Source organism: Mesoplodon bidens, assembly GCF_964165515.1.
Source record: "Mesoplodon bidens genome assembly, chromosome: 17".
NCBI lineage: Eukaryota > Metazoa > Chordata > Mammalia > Artiodactyla > Ziphiidae > Mesoplodon > Mesoplodon bidens.
In genome coordinates this window covers 18,518,349-18,533,496 of record NC_138174.1, presented here as the reverse complement: position 1 = coordinate 18,533,496, position 15,148 = coordinate 18,518,349, and positions in this window count along the sequence as shown.

The following is a 15,148-nucleotide window of genomic DNA, read 5'->3' as shown; positions in this document are numbered from 1 at the left end:
TTTGTAGGAGGTAGGATCAAAGAGGCAATGGGAGCCAGGAGGCAGAGGCTTTTATCGGGAGTAGATGGGAAGCCAGTGGAGGATGTTGAAGAGAAAAGACATTTTTTCAAAGAATATAGAAGAATCTTCAGGTCTTAAGAGGCTGCTGTGCAGAGAATAGACTGAGACAAGGGGCTGGGAGGAGGTGGCAAGACTAGTATCAGGAAGATCAGTTAGGGGACACTTGCAGTAACCCAGGAAAGAGATCGTGGTGGCTGGAATCAGGGCGACCTCAGCTGAGGTGATGAAGTGGTCCAATTCTGAATTTGTTTGGAAGATGGTACCAATTGGATTTGGCTGGTGGATTTGATGTGAGATGGGAGATGAAGAAAGACTGAAAGATGACTTTATGTTGGGGACCTGAGCAACTGGAAGGATGGAGAAAGATCAAGTTTGAAGGTGAAAATCAGAAGTTAAGCATCGTACACATTAAGTGTGAAACACCCATTAGTCATTCAAGGGGAGGTGTTGAATAGAGAAACCAAGAAGGTGGTCTGTCGGAAGGCCTTGTTTCAAGGAGGACAGGGTATTGTTTTCAAATGTTGCTGAGTAAGTAAAATAAGGACTGAGAATTGACCTTCATATTTGGCCATTTGTGGGTCCCTAATGGCACTGACAAGAACTGTTCCAGTGGAGTGATGGGGCAAAAGCCTGACAGATGAATTCAAAAGGGAATGGGAAGAGAGGAAAGTAGGAACAGTGAGTGGAGACAATTGTGCCAAACAGCTTTGCTGAAAATGAGAACAAAGAAATGTAGTGGTAGTTGGAGGGGGATGGGGAAGTTATGGGGGGATTACTTTGATCGGAGACACTACAACTTCTCTGCATGTTGATGAGAATGACCCAGTGGTGAGGAGAAAGTTGATGATACATGAGAGAAGCAGGGAGATTTCTGGAGAAATATCCCTGAGTAGGATGGAGAGGATGAGACCTGTGTGCAGGTAGTAGGTTGGCCTAGATAGGATTTCCAGCTGGCCTCTTATCTTCCCACTCTAAATATAGACATCTCTTACTGAAATTCTTTGATTCTCTTCCTTCACCCACCCACACCCAAGCGGTTTTTTCCTATCTGCCCACAGCAACTCAGACATGTAACCTACTTTCCCCCTATTTTCTACCTAACTGACATTGCTGATTTTCCTTGATTTCAATACATTTTTCTCTATCACAATTCCCTTGCTTCACTAATTTATTCACTCAACAAACACCGTGTGTCAGGCATTGAGCTGGTTCCTGAGGATACAGGGACCACCTTCAAGATTCCCACTACCTAGTTAAGGAAGGAAAGCAATAAAACAAGAATTATGATAGAGTGGGGTGTGTATTAACATAGATCTTGGAGCACAGTATGATGGGAGGAACATGGAACAGACCAGAGGAAGCAGTGATGAATTCCATCTTCACAGAGGACTCAAGCAAGACCTGACAGAGGAGATTACATTTGGTATTTGGGGGTGGGGAGTGGGTAGGGCTGAGTATTGCACCTCAGGGACAAGGAGACGAATTGATTCAGTTTATTCCCTTCAGTTTATGACTCCTCCCCTGTTTTGCTTTTTCCCCTTTATTCCCATTCGTTACTCCCATATTCCTCTCTCTCGCAGGCTTTCACTTTGAGGCGTTCGATATTTGTCCTCCAATATATATGCATCCTTGTTAAATCTGCAGTATTACTTTGTGTTTATACATTTTCTAACTTACACAAATGGTATTATGCTGTCAATCTATTTCTGTTTCGTTCTTTTTTTCTCTCAACTCTGTTTTTAAGACCCATCAGTAATTCCGTACACGACATCTAGTTCATTGCTTCTAATTGTTGCATAGTATTCAGTCATTTCCCTGTCATTTCCCTATAGGACACTGAGCTTGCTTCCAGATCCTCACGACCTCAAACAACAACAGTGCTATAAATAGCCCCAAATCTGTCTTTCATCACCTCCTGCACAGATTCTTCTGGACTTTATACCAAGAAGTGAACTGCAGTGTCATAAGATAAATGCGCACTTAATTGCACTAAAAGCTGTCAAGCTACTCTCCAGAACAGCTGCAGCAGTTCACCTCACCAATAATGCTTAATGGTTCCCCTTTCTCCACTTCTCTCTCAACACTTGCTATTATCCACGTTTTTAATTTTTGCCAAAATATTAAGTGAAAGTGGTATTTCATTGTTGTTTTCACTTGCCTTTTTGTGGTTATGAATGAGATTAAGCCCATCTTCGTGTACTTGTCATTTATTTACATTTCCACTTTTGTTCATATCTTTTGTCCATTTTTCAGTTGTCTTTCTTATTGATTAGCAAATAATAATACAATGATGATTTTTGACATTGCAGTTGGCTTCTCTTGGTTTGGTGTCTGTGTGTTAAGTCTATCAAAGTGTCCTGTGTTAAATAGAAATCTTTACTTTTTTTTTTTTTTTTTTTTTGCGGTACGCGGGCCTCCCACTGTTGTGGCCTCTCCTGTTGCGGAGCACAGGCTCGGGACGCACAGGCTCAGTGGCCATGGCTCACGGGCCCAGCCGCTCCGCGGCATGTGGGATCTTCCCAGATCAGGGCACGAACCCATGTCCCCTGCATCGGCAAGCGGACTCTCAACCACTGCGCCACCAGGGAAGCCCAGAAATCTTTACTTTTTACATTGTCATATCTATCAGAATTTTGCCTCATAGTTTAGGTGTGTTTGAGTCACAAAAGTATTCCCTCACCTTCCTGCTTCAATCATGATCTCCTATTAAGTTTATCTTTCACATCTTTAATCCATCTGGAGGGCACCTTTGTCTGTTAAGTAAAGCAGGGGTTCAAGAAGGTGACAAATGAGCTTGGAGAATATCTACTCATGCACATTTTCTAGCTCTCCAGTTCTCACCATCCTTAAGTCACTGAAAAATAACTACTGTCCTAGAATTCTACATCCAGTGAAATTATCTGTCAATAATGAAGTCAAAGTGAAGACATCATACAAACAAAAACAGAGAGAGTCTGCCACCAGCCAGACCTCATGGAAGGAAATTCTAAAGGATGTACTTCAGGCCAAAAGAAAGTGATTGCAAACGGAAGAAATGAAGTGCATTGAAAATGGTATATATGTGCATAAATGTAAATTAAGATCATATAAAACAATAGCAATATTGTCACATAATGTTTAAAACAAAGCAAGGGTTAAAATATTTAACATTTATATCGTATTGTTGAGGAGCGTGAACAAATGCAGTTTAAGAATCTAAAGTCTTTGTATTATTTGGAAAGAAAGTAAAGCTGTTAAATTTAGAATTATGTAATTTAGGGTTCATGGTGTGATTTCTGGAGTAAAAAAACACTGCAAGAATAAAAAGGAAGGTGTGACTGTCAAGCTAGTGTGTTACTTCAAGCTCACTGAGAAGCAGATGCCACAACAGGATTAGAAATGCAAGAGGTTTGTTGGGGAAAACTTTTGTCTGTGAAAGAAAAAGGGGCAGAAGTCAGAGAAAGTGTCAGTAGAAAGAACCTCAGACTCAGATGCAGATCTGACATCCGTGAAGGACAGCAGGAAGGAAGAAGGATTGGGTAGGATCCAAGCTACTACTGGGGGAGAATGTTCTATGAAGAGGAGGAACAAATACAAAGCCAGAAAGGAGAGAGCGTTCATGAAGCATTCTGTGACCTGCAGAAGGTTCAGTATAACAGGAATATTATGCAGGGAGCTCCAAACAGCAAGGCAGGATGAGACCGAACAGCCCAGGAAGGGCACAGCCCCAAAGGGCCTTACATGCCATCCCAGGAAGAAGTTTGGATTTTAACCTGAAAGCAATAGGAAGTCACTGGATGACATTTTCTAAGAAAAATGGCTTCTATTCAACAGGTATCAGAGCACCTACTACACACCAGGCACTCTGGCCGTCTCAGAACAAGACAGACTCAGATCTCACCTTTCTGCTTCAATCAGGATTGGCAAGGGAGGTCATAGGCTTTTAGGGAGGGCCAATCAGTAGATAGCAATGGGAGACTTGGGGTTACAAAAATGAATCAGTGGAAGTAAATGAAGTGTAAGACTCCAGTGAAGTGTAAGACCAGGCCAGTGGCAGAGTTCCATGGAGTATCTGCAGGGCCTGGACTAGGGTGAGGCAAGCAAGGTACCCAGGGGTCAAATTTAATGAGGCATTTACTCTTAGGCTCATGCAAGTGTGGGGTTCACACCTGAAACAAATGCCCCCTTATATTTTTCTTTTAAATAATAGCTTATGAAGATATAATTCACTACCATAAAGTTCATCCCCTTAAACTGTGAACTTTAATTCTTACTATATTCACAGAGTTGTGCCTCTACTACCATTAACTCCAGAACATTTTCATTACCCCCCAAAGGAACCTCATACCCATTAGCAGTCACTCTCCTTTCACCCACCCACTCCCCAAATCCCTGGCAACCACTGGTCTATTTTCTGTCTCCATGGATTTGCCAATCTGGACATTTCATATAAATGGAATCAGACAATGTGTCTGGCTTCTTTCACTTTGGATACTGTTTTCAAGGTTCATCCATGCTGTAGCATATATCAGCGCTTCTTTCCTCTTTATTGCTGAATAATGTTCCATTGTATGCCTCTACATTTTCTTTATCCATTCATCCATTAATAAACATTTCAGTTGTCTCTACTTTTGGGCTCTTCTAAATACTACTGCTATAAACATTCATGCACAGGTTTTTGTGTGTACATTTATTTTCAGTTCTCTTGGGTATGTACCTAGGATCATATAGTAACTCTATGTTTAACCTTTTAAGGAGCTGCTAAAGTGATTTCCAAAGCAGCTGTATCACTTTGCATTCCCACCAGCAATATATGAGAGTTCCAAGAAGCCATATTGACAGAGGATACTGCTGTGGCACAGCACTGAAATATGACTGAAAGACATCAAGAAACACCATCTGTGTTATGATTTATGACAATGCTAAAAAAAAGGCTGTTAGACTGCTTTGGAAATACTAAACACATTAAGGGCTAAATGCCGCATTTGGTACTGCATTTTATGATTTGAATGCATTTTAAGTATATCTGCCTTTGAAATGCATTGCAGTTTCAGGGGAAAAAATATTTTTCTTAACTCTGATTTGATTTGAATATGGACAATCATGGGAAAGTTAGACATCAGCTTATTAAAACTTAAGCCAACATTCAGAACAGTTTAATTACAGAGAATCCCTGCAATTAGGCCCTGTAGGAAACTTATCCCTGACTAAAATGTTTCCATAGTTTGTTCCTTATTTTTAAGGCCAACTTCATCAGCCATGAGTCTATTATGAATCACTGAATTGGAACAAATGTATCTTAAGTTAAAAAGAATGAGAGCCTCTTTTTATTAGTGTGGTATCAAATTTTAATTTTGCCTTTTAAAATAGTTTTCTCACAATAAGGGTCAAGATTTTATAAGGAATCAGTAGAATGTCAAATGTCTGCAAAGTATAGAATAAGGACACAGATAAATCTATGTTTAAATTCCAAGTTGCATTTTTCTTTACTATTTTCTCTTCTAAATAAACCATTCAATCCTACCTTTTTCCAGTTTTCAGTACTTCTGTCACTGGGATATAAATTCCAATTCTTATAAGCAATAGGCACAGTCCTTTTTTTTTTTCCACTGGAATATAATTGCTTTACAATGTTGTGTTAGTTTCTGCTGTGCAACAAGGTGAATCAGCAGTATGTATACATATATCCCCTCCCTCTTGGACTTCCCTCCCACCCCACCCCCATCCTACCCATCTAGGTCATCAAAGAGCCAAGCTGAGCTCCCTGTGCTATACAGGAGGTCCCACTAGCTATTTTACACATGGTAATATATGTATGTCAATCCCAATCTCCAAGTTCATCCCACCCTCCCCTCCCCCTCCGTGTCCACACGTCTGTTCTCCATCTCTGCGTCTCCATACTTTAAAGGCTTTTGTTTTTTTAATATTGGATTTCTGAGCAAGTAGCTGCCTTTACCAAAGTAATAATTATTTCTAATGGTTTGCAAATAAATGTTTCTTTAATTCTCTCATTGCTTTGCTTTCTCATACACGCAGAATAATAAGAAAATTGGAAGAAAGAGAGTCAAACAGGGGTCTGTACAGTTGTCCCATAACTCCAAAACCCCCTTCCAGTCTCTGCTTTGTGGTGTCCACGCCAGGAGCCTGCAAACCACATTTCTACTTTGCCAGCTGACTCCCTTTCAGACTTTGCCATAGGGCTGCACTAGAGGGAGACTGCAAGGCTAGAGGATAAAGAAAGGACTTGCACTTCCTGTTTGCTTCCTCTTTGCTTCTTGTCTGCTTCTGCTTCCTGTGAATATCACCCTACACCTTGGCAACTACAGTCCCTTCCTGTATCAGTAGTTGGATGAATTTGCAATTCTTCCAACACTTGCAGGATGAACCTCATTGCACTCCCTCAGAGACACTAGCACCAACTGGCTAGTGTCCCCACCTCAAGGGTCTGGGCCCCACCTCCACAGTGCTTCTCCTTCAAGTTCAGAGATGTCAGAGACAGTCAAGTTGTGCCCCTTCCCAGAGGTCTGAGATCCAGCTCAGGGTGTGGGGGTGGGGGGAGGAGTCTCCTCCAAATTTTTAAGTTTTGATAATGCCAACTTCTTCCCTTTGACTGCCCAGCCATAAAGATAGTAGCTGTTCCCATAGTTGCTATCTTCATGATGTATTAGTGTTCTCTTTCTGCCTCTTCCGTACCTAATTATCAATTTAATACTAGTTAATAATTCTTTATATTGAATTATCTATGTTGAAATAACTCGTATAATTTCTGTCTCCTGAGACACCAACTACACGTGAATTAATACCAGAAATTTCTAAGGGAAATGTCGAAAAATATCATCTAGAGGATTGATTTGGTTGTGTCCTTGGGCTTGAATGTAGTGCCTTGATAATGGAATATGGGATACTAGTGATTCATGTGTTGGTATTAACAATCAAATTATACCTGTGGTTGATTATGATGAAGTTCTTAATGGATTAAGTACTTTGGAGAAACAAGTGATTGTTTCACTTGATTGTTAATGAAGTAATGTTGACTACAAGGACTGTGGCATTGAATTAATTCTTCTAGTGCAACGGAGCATTTACAGAAAGAAAATTAAGAGCCCAGGTCTTTACACACTGAACTTAAGTCACAGATTATCAGAGAATTTCTATCCTATCCCTAAAAGAATCTCTTATTTCTGGTAGCCACAGGGCAAATATTGTTGAAAACTAAACACAAAATTTAACAATACAGGTTGCAGAATTACAATGTAAATTGAATTCGTAGCCTCCCTAAGTCACTCATGTAAAAGTGAAGGCACTGGGCTTCCCTGGTGGCACAGTGGTTGAGAGTCCGCATGCCAATGCAGGGGACACGGGTTCGTGCCCCGGTCTGGGAAGATTCCACATACTGCGGAGCGGCTGGGCCCATGAGCCATGGCCACTGAGCCTGCGTGTCTGGAGCCTGTGCTCCACAACGGGAGAGGCCACAACAGTGAGAGGCCCGCATACCGCAAAAAAAAAAAAAAAGTGAAGGCACTGACCTTCAAGATGGCGGAGGAGTAAGACGTGGACATCACCTTCCTCCCCACAAATACATCAGAACTACAACTACATGTGGAACAACTCCTACAGAACACCTATTGAATGCTGGCAGAAGACCTCAGACTTCCCAAAATCAAGAAAATACCCACGTAGCTGGGTAGGGCAAAAAAAAAAAAAAAAAAAGAGAGAGAGACAAAAGAATAGGGACAGGACCTGCCCCTCTGGGAGGGAGCTGTGAAGGAGGAAAAGTTTCCACACACTAGGAAGGCCCTTCACTGGCAGAGACGGGGATGGGTGGCGGGGGAAGCTTCGGAGCCACGGAGGAGAGCACAGCAACAGGGTTGCGGAGGGCAAAGCGGAGAGATTCCCGCACAGAGGATCCGTGCCGACAGGCACTCACCAGCCCGAGAGGCTTGTCTGCTCACCCACTGGGGCGGGCGGGGGCTGGGAGCTGAGGCTCGGGCTTTGGAGGTCGGATCCCAGGGAGAGGACTGGAGTTGGCAGCGTGAACACAGCCTGAAGGGAGCTAGTGCGCCACAGCTAGCCGGGAGGGAGTCCCAGAAAAAGTCTGGACCTGCCTAAGAGACAAGGGACTATTGTTTCGGGGTGCACGAGGAGAGGAGATTCAGAGCACCGCCTAAACGAGCTCCAGAGACGGGCGTGAGCTGCGGCTAACAGCTCAGACCCCAGAGATGGGCATGAAACGCTAACGCTGCTGCTGCAGCCACCAAGAATCCTGTGTGCAAGCACAGGTCACCATCCACGCCTCCCCTCCCGGGAGCCTGAGCAGCCCGCCACTGCCAGGGTCCCGTGATCCAGGGACAACTTCCCCAGGAGAACACATGGCATACCCCAGGCTGTTACAACAACACACTGGCCTCTACCACCACAGGCTCACCCTGCATTCCAATTATAACTACCTTACCCCTCCCTCCCTGTGGCCTGAATGAGCAGGAGGCCCCTAATCAGCTGCTGCTTTAACCCCCTCCTGTCTGGGTGGGGAACAGATGCCTGAGGGCGACATACACACAGAGGCGGGGCCAAAACCGAAGCTGAACCACAGGAGCTGTGCGAACAAAGAAGAGAAAGGGAAATTCCTCCGTGTAGCCTTAGTAGCAGTGGATTAAATCCCCACAATCAACTTGAGGTACCCTGCATCTGTGGAATACCTGAATAGACAAGTAATCGTCCGAAAATTGAGCCTGTGGACTTTGGGAGCAACTGTAGACTTGGGGTTTGCTGTCTACAAGATTTGTTTCTGATTTTTATGTTTATCTTAGTTTAGTGTTTAGCACTTGTTATCATTGGTAGATTTGTTTATGGGTTTGGTTGCTCTCTCATTATTTTTTTAATAATCTTTTTCGTTTTTTTAATTTATTATTTAAAAAATTTTTTTTCCTTTCTTTTTTTCTCTCTTTTCTTCTGAGCTGTGCAGCTCACAGGGTCATGGTACTCTGGCCTGGTGTCCAGCCTGAGCCTGTGAGGTGGGAGAGCCAAGATCAGGACATTGGCCCACCAGAGACCTCCCAGCCCCATGTAGTATCAATTGGTGAGAGCTCTCCCAGAGATCTCCGTCTCAACCCTAAGACCCAACTCCACCCAGTGGCTAGCAAACTCCGGTGCTGGACGCCCTATGCCAAACAACTAGCAAAACAGGAACACAACCCCACCCATTAGCAGAGAGGCGGCCTAAAATCATACTAAGTTCACAGACACCCCAAAGCACACCACTGGACATGGCCCTGCCCACCAGAAAGACAAGATCCAGCCCCACCCCCAAGAACACAGGCACCAGACCCCTCGACCAGAAAGCCTACACAAGCCACTGAACCAACCTTACCCACTGGGGGCAGACACCAAAAACAACTGGAACTACGAACCCACAGCCTGCGAAAAAGAGACCCCAAACACAGTAAGTTAAGCAAAATGAGAAGACAGAGAAACACAGCAGATGAAGGAGCAAGGTAAAAACCCACCAGACCAACAAATGAAAAGGAAATAGGCAGTCTACCTGAAAAAGAATTCAGAGTAATGATAGTAAAGATGATCCAAAATCTTGGAAATAAAATGGAGAAAATACAAGAAACATTTATCAAAGACCTAGGAGAACTAAAGAGCAAACAAACAATGATGAACAACATAATAAATTAAAAATTCTCTAGAAGGAATCAGTAGCAGAATAACTGAGGCAGGAGAATGGTTAAGTGACCTAGAAGATACAGTAGTGGAAATAACTACTGCAGAGCAGAATAAAGAAAAAAGAATTGAGGACAGTCTGAGACCTCTGGGACACCATTAAACACACCAACATTCGAATTACAGGGGTCCCAGAAGAAGAAGAGAAAAAGAAAGGGTCTGAGAAAATATTTGAAGAGATTATAGTTGAAAATGTCCCTAACATGGGAAAGGAAATAGTCAAGTCTAGGAAGCACAGAGAGTTCAATACAGGAAAAATCCAAGGAGAAACAGGCCAAGACACATATTAATCAAACTATCAAAAATAAAATGCAAAGAAAAAATATTAAAAGCAGCAAGGGAAAAACAACAGATAACATATGGAATCCCCATATGGTTAACAGGTGATCTTTCAGCAGAAACTCTGCAAGCCAGAAGGGAGTGACAGGACATATTTAAAGTGATGAAAGGGAAAAACCTACAACCACGATTACCCAGCAAGGATCTCATTCAGATTCGATGGAGAAATTAAAACCTTTACGGACAAGCAAAAGTTAAGAGAATTCAGCACACCAAACCAGCTTTACAACAAATGCTAGAGGAACTTTTCTAGACAGGAAACACAAAAGGAAAAGATCTACAAAAACAAACCCAAAACAATTAAGAAAATGGTAATAGGAACATACATATCGAACATTACCTTAAATGTAAGTGGATTAAATGTTCCAACCAAAAGACACAGACTGGCTGAATGGATACAAAAACAAGACCTGTATATATGCTGTCTACAAGAGACCCACTTCAGACCTAGGGACACATACAGACTGAAAGTGAGGGAATGGAAAAAGATATTCCATGCAAATGGAAATCAAAAGAAAGCTGGAGTAGCAATTCTCATATCAGATAAAATAGACTTTAAAATAAAGACTATTTACAAGAGACAAAGAAGAACACTACATATGATCAAGGGATCAATACAAGAAGAACATATAACAGTCGTAAATATTTATGCACCCAACATAGGTGCACTTCAATACATAAGGCAAATGCTAACAGCCATAAAAGGGGGAATTGAAAAAGTAACACAATCATAGTAGGGGACTTTAACACCCCAGTTTCACCAATGGAAAGATCATCCAAAATGAAAATAAATAAGGAAACACAAGCTTAAATGACACATTAAACAAGACGGACTTAATTGATATTTATAGGACATTTCATCCAAAAACAACAGAATACACTTTCTTCTCAAGTGCTCATGGAACATTCTCCAGGATAGACCATACCTTGGGTCACAAATCAAGCCTTGGTAAATTTAAGAAAATTGAAATTGTATCAAGTATCTTTTTCTACCACAACGCTATGAGGCTAGATATCAATTACAGGAAAGAAAACTGTTTAAAAATGCAAACACATGGAGGCTAAGCAATATGCTACTAAATAACCAAGAGCTCACTGAAGAAATCAAAGAGGAATTCAAAGAATACTTAGAAGCAAATGACAATGAAAACATAACGACCCCAAAACCTATGGGATGCAGCAAAACCAGTTCTAAGAGGGAATTTTATAGCAATACAATCTTACCTCAAGAAACAAGAAACATCTCAAATAAACAACCTAACCTTACACCTAAAGCAATTAGAGAAAGAAGAACAAAAAATCCCCCAAAGTTAGCAGAAGGAAAAATATCATAAAGATCATATCAGAAATAAATGAAAAAGAAATGAAGGAAACCATAGCAAAGATCAATAAAACTAAAAGCTGGTTCTTTGAGAAGATAAACAAAATTGATAAACCATTAGCCAGACTCTTTAAGAAAAAAAGGGAGAAGACTCAAAAGAATTGGAAATGAAAAAGGAGAAGTAACAACTGACACTACAGAAATACAAAGGATCATGAGAGATTACTACAGGTAACCATATGCCAATAAAATGGACAACCTGGAAGAAAGGGACAATTTCTTAGAAAAGCATAACCTTCCGAGACTGAACCAGGAAGAAGTAGAAAATATAAACAGACAAATAACAAACACTGAAATTGAAACTGTGATTAAAAATCTTCCAACAAACAAAAGCCCAGGACCAGATGGCTTCACAGGCGGATTCTATCAAACATTTAAAGAAGAGCTAACACCTATCCTTCTCAAATTCTTCCAAAATATACCAGAGGGAGGAACACTCCCAAACTCATTCTACAAGGCTACCATCACCCTGATACCAAAAACCAAAGATGCCACAAAAAAAGAAAACTGCAGGCCAATATCACTGATGAACATAGATGCAAAAATCCTCAACAAAATACTAGCAAACAGAATCCAACAGCACATTAAAGGGATCCCGCACCGTGATCAAGTGGGGTTTATCCCAGGAATGCAAGGATTCTTCAAAATACACAAATCAATCAATGTGATACACCATATTAACAAATTGAAGGAGAAAAACCATATGATCATCTCAACAGATGCAGAAAAAGCTTTTGACAAAATTCAACACCCACTTATGATAAAAACTCTCCAGAAAGGGGGCATAGAGGGAACCTACCTCAACATAATTAAGGCCATGTATGACAAATCCACAGCCAACATCGTTCTCAATGGTGGAAAACTGAAACCATTTCCTCTAAGATCAGGAACAAGACAAGGATGTCCACTCTCACCACTATTATTCAACATAGTTTTGGAAGTTTTAGCCACAGCAACCAGAGAAGGAAAAGAAAGAAAAGGAATCCAAATCAGAAAAGAAGTAAAACTGTCACCGTTCGCAGATGACATGATGCTATACATAGAGAATCCTAAAGATGTTACCAGAAAGCTACTAGAGCTAATAAGTGAATTTTGTAGAGTAGCAGGATACAAAATTAATGAACAGAGATCTCTTGCATTCCTATACACTGATGATGAAAAATCTGAAAGAGAAATTAAGGAAACACTCCCATTTATCATTGCAACAAAAAGAATAAAATACCTAGGAATAAACCTACCTAAGGAGACAAAAGACCTGTATGCAGAAAACTGTAAGACACTGATGAAAGAAATTAAAGATGATACCAACAGATGGAGAGATATATCTTGTTCTTGGATTTGAAGAATCAACATTGTGAAAATGACTATACTACCCAAAGCAATCTACAGATTTAGTGCAATCCCTATCAAATTACCAGTGGCACTTTTTACAGAACTAGAACAAAAAATCTTAAAATTTGTATGGAGACACAAAAGACCCTGAATAACCAAAGCAGTCTTGAGGGAAAAAAATGGAGCTGGAGGAATCAGGCTCCCAGACTTCAGACTATACTACAAAGCTACAGTAATCAAGACAGTATGGTACTGGCACAAAAACAGAAATATAGATCAATGGCACAGGATAGAAAGCCCAGAGATAAACCCACTCACATATGGTCACCTATACTTTGATAAAGGAGGCAAGAATATACAATGGAGAAAAGACAGCCTCTTCAATAAGTGGTGCTGGGAAAACTGGACAGCTACATGTAAAAGAATGAAATTAGAACACTCCCTCACACCATACACAAAAATAAACTCAAAATGGATTAAAGACCTAAATGTAAGACCAGACACTATAAAACTCTTAGAGGAAAACAGAGGCAGAACACTCTATGACATAGATCGCAGCAAGATTCTTTTTGACCCCCCTCCTAGAGAAAAGGAAATAAAAACAAAAATAAACAAATGGGACCTAATGAAACTTAAAAGCACAGCAAAGGAAACCATAAATAAGACGAAAAGACAACCCTCAGAATGGGAGATAGTATTTGCAAACGAAGCAACTGACAAAGGTTTAATCTCTAAATATATACAAGCAGTTCATGCAGCTCAATATTAAAAAAACAAACAACCCCATCCAAAAATGGGCATAAGACCTAAATAGACATTTCTGCAAAGAAGATATACAGATTGCCAACAAACACATGAAAGGATGGTCAACATCACTAATCATTAGAGAAATGCAAATCAAAACTACTATGAAGTATCACCTCACACCAGTCAGAATGGTCATCATCAAAAAATATACAAACAATAAATGCTGGAGAGGGTGTGGAGAAAAGGGAACCCTCTTGCACTGTTGGTGGGAATGTAAATTGATACAGCCACTATGGAGAACAGTACGAAGGTTCCTTAAAAAACTAAAAATAGAACTACCATGTGACCCAGCAATCCCACTACTGGGCATATACCCTGAGAAAACCATAATTCAAAAAGAGTCATGTACCACAATGTTCATTGCAGCACTATTTACAATAGCCAGGACATGGAAGCAACCTAGGTGTCCATCGACAGATGAATGGATAAAGAAGATGTGGCACATACATACAATGGAATATTACTCAGCCATAAAAGAAAACGAAATTCAGTTATTTGTAGTGAGATGGATGGACGTAGAGTCTGTCATACAGAGTGAAGTAAGTCAGAAAGAGAAAAACAAATACCATATGCTAACACATATATATGGTATCTAAAATCAAATGCTTCTGATGAACTTGGGGGCAGGACAGGAACAAAGACTCAAACATAGAGAATGGACTTCAAGACACGTGGAGGGCGAAGGGTAAGCTGGGACAAAGTGAGAGAGTGGCATTGACATATATACACTACCAAATGTAAAATAGATAGCTAGTGAGAAGCAGCCGCATAGCACAGGGAGATCAGTTAAGTGCTTTGTGACCACCTAGAGAGGTGGGATAGGGAGGGTGGGAGACAGACACAAGAGGGAGGTGATATGTGGATATATGTATACATATAGCTGATTGACTTTGTTATAAAGCAGAAACTAACACAACATTGTAAAGCAATTATACTCCAATAAAGATGTTAAAAAATAAAACACTACAATTAGATACCTCACACTCATTAGGAAGGCACTTACCAAAAAAAAAAAAAAACCCAGAATATAACAAGTGTTGGCCAGGATGTGTAGAAATTGGAATCCTTGTGCACGACTGGTGGTAATGTAAAATGGTACAGATGCTGTGGAAAACAATATAGCAGTTCCTCAAAAACTTAAAAATGAAATTACCATATGATGAAGCTATTCTGATTCTGGGTATATACTCAAATAAAAGCAGGATCTCAAAGAGATATTTGTAGATCCATGTTTGTAGAAGCATTATTCACTAAAGTGTTGAATGGATAAGTAACATGTGGTGTATCCATACAATGAAATATTATTCAGCCTTAGAAAAGGAGGAAGTTCTGACATAGGCTGCAACATAGATGAAGCTTGAGGACATTATGCTAAGTGAAAGAAGCTAGTCACAAAAAGACAAATACTGTATCATTCCACTATATGGGGTACTTAGGGTAGTCAAAATCATAAATACAGAAAGTAGAAGGTGGTTGGTCGGGGTTAGGGAAGTGGGGAATGGGAGATTTTGTTTAATGGGTAAGAGT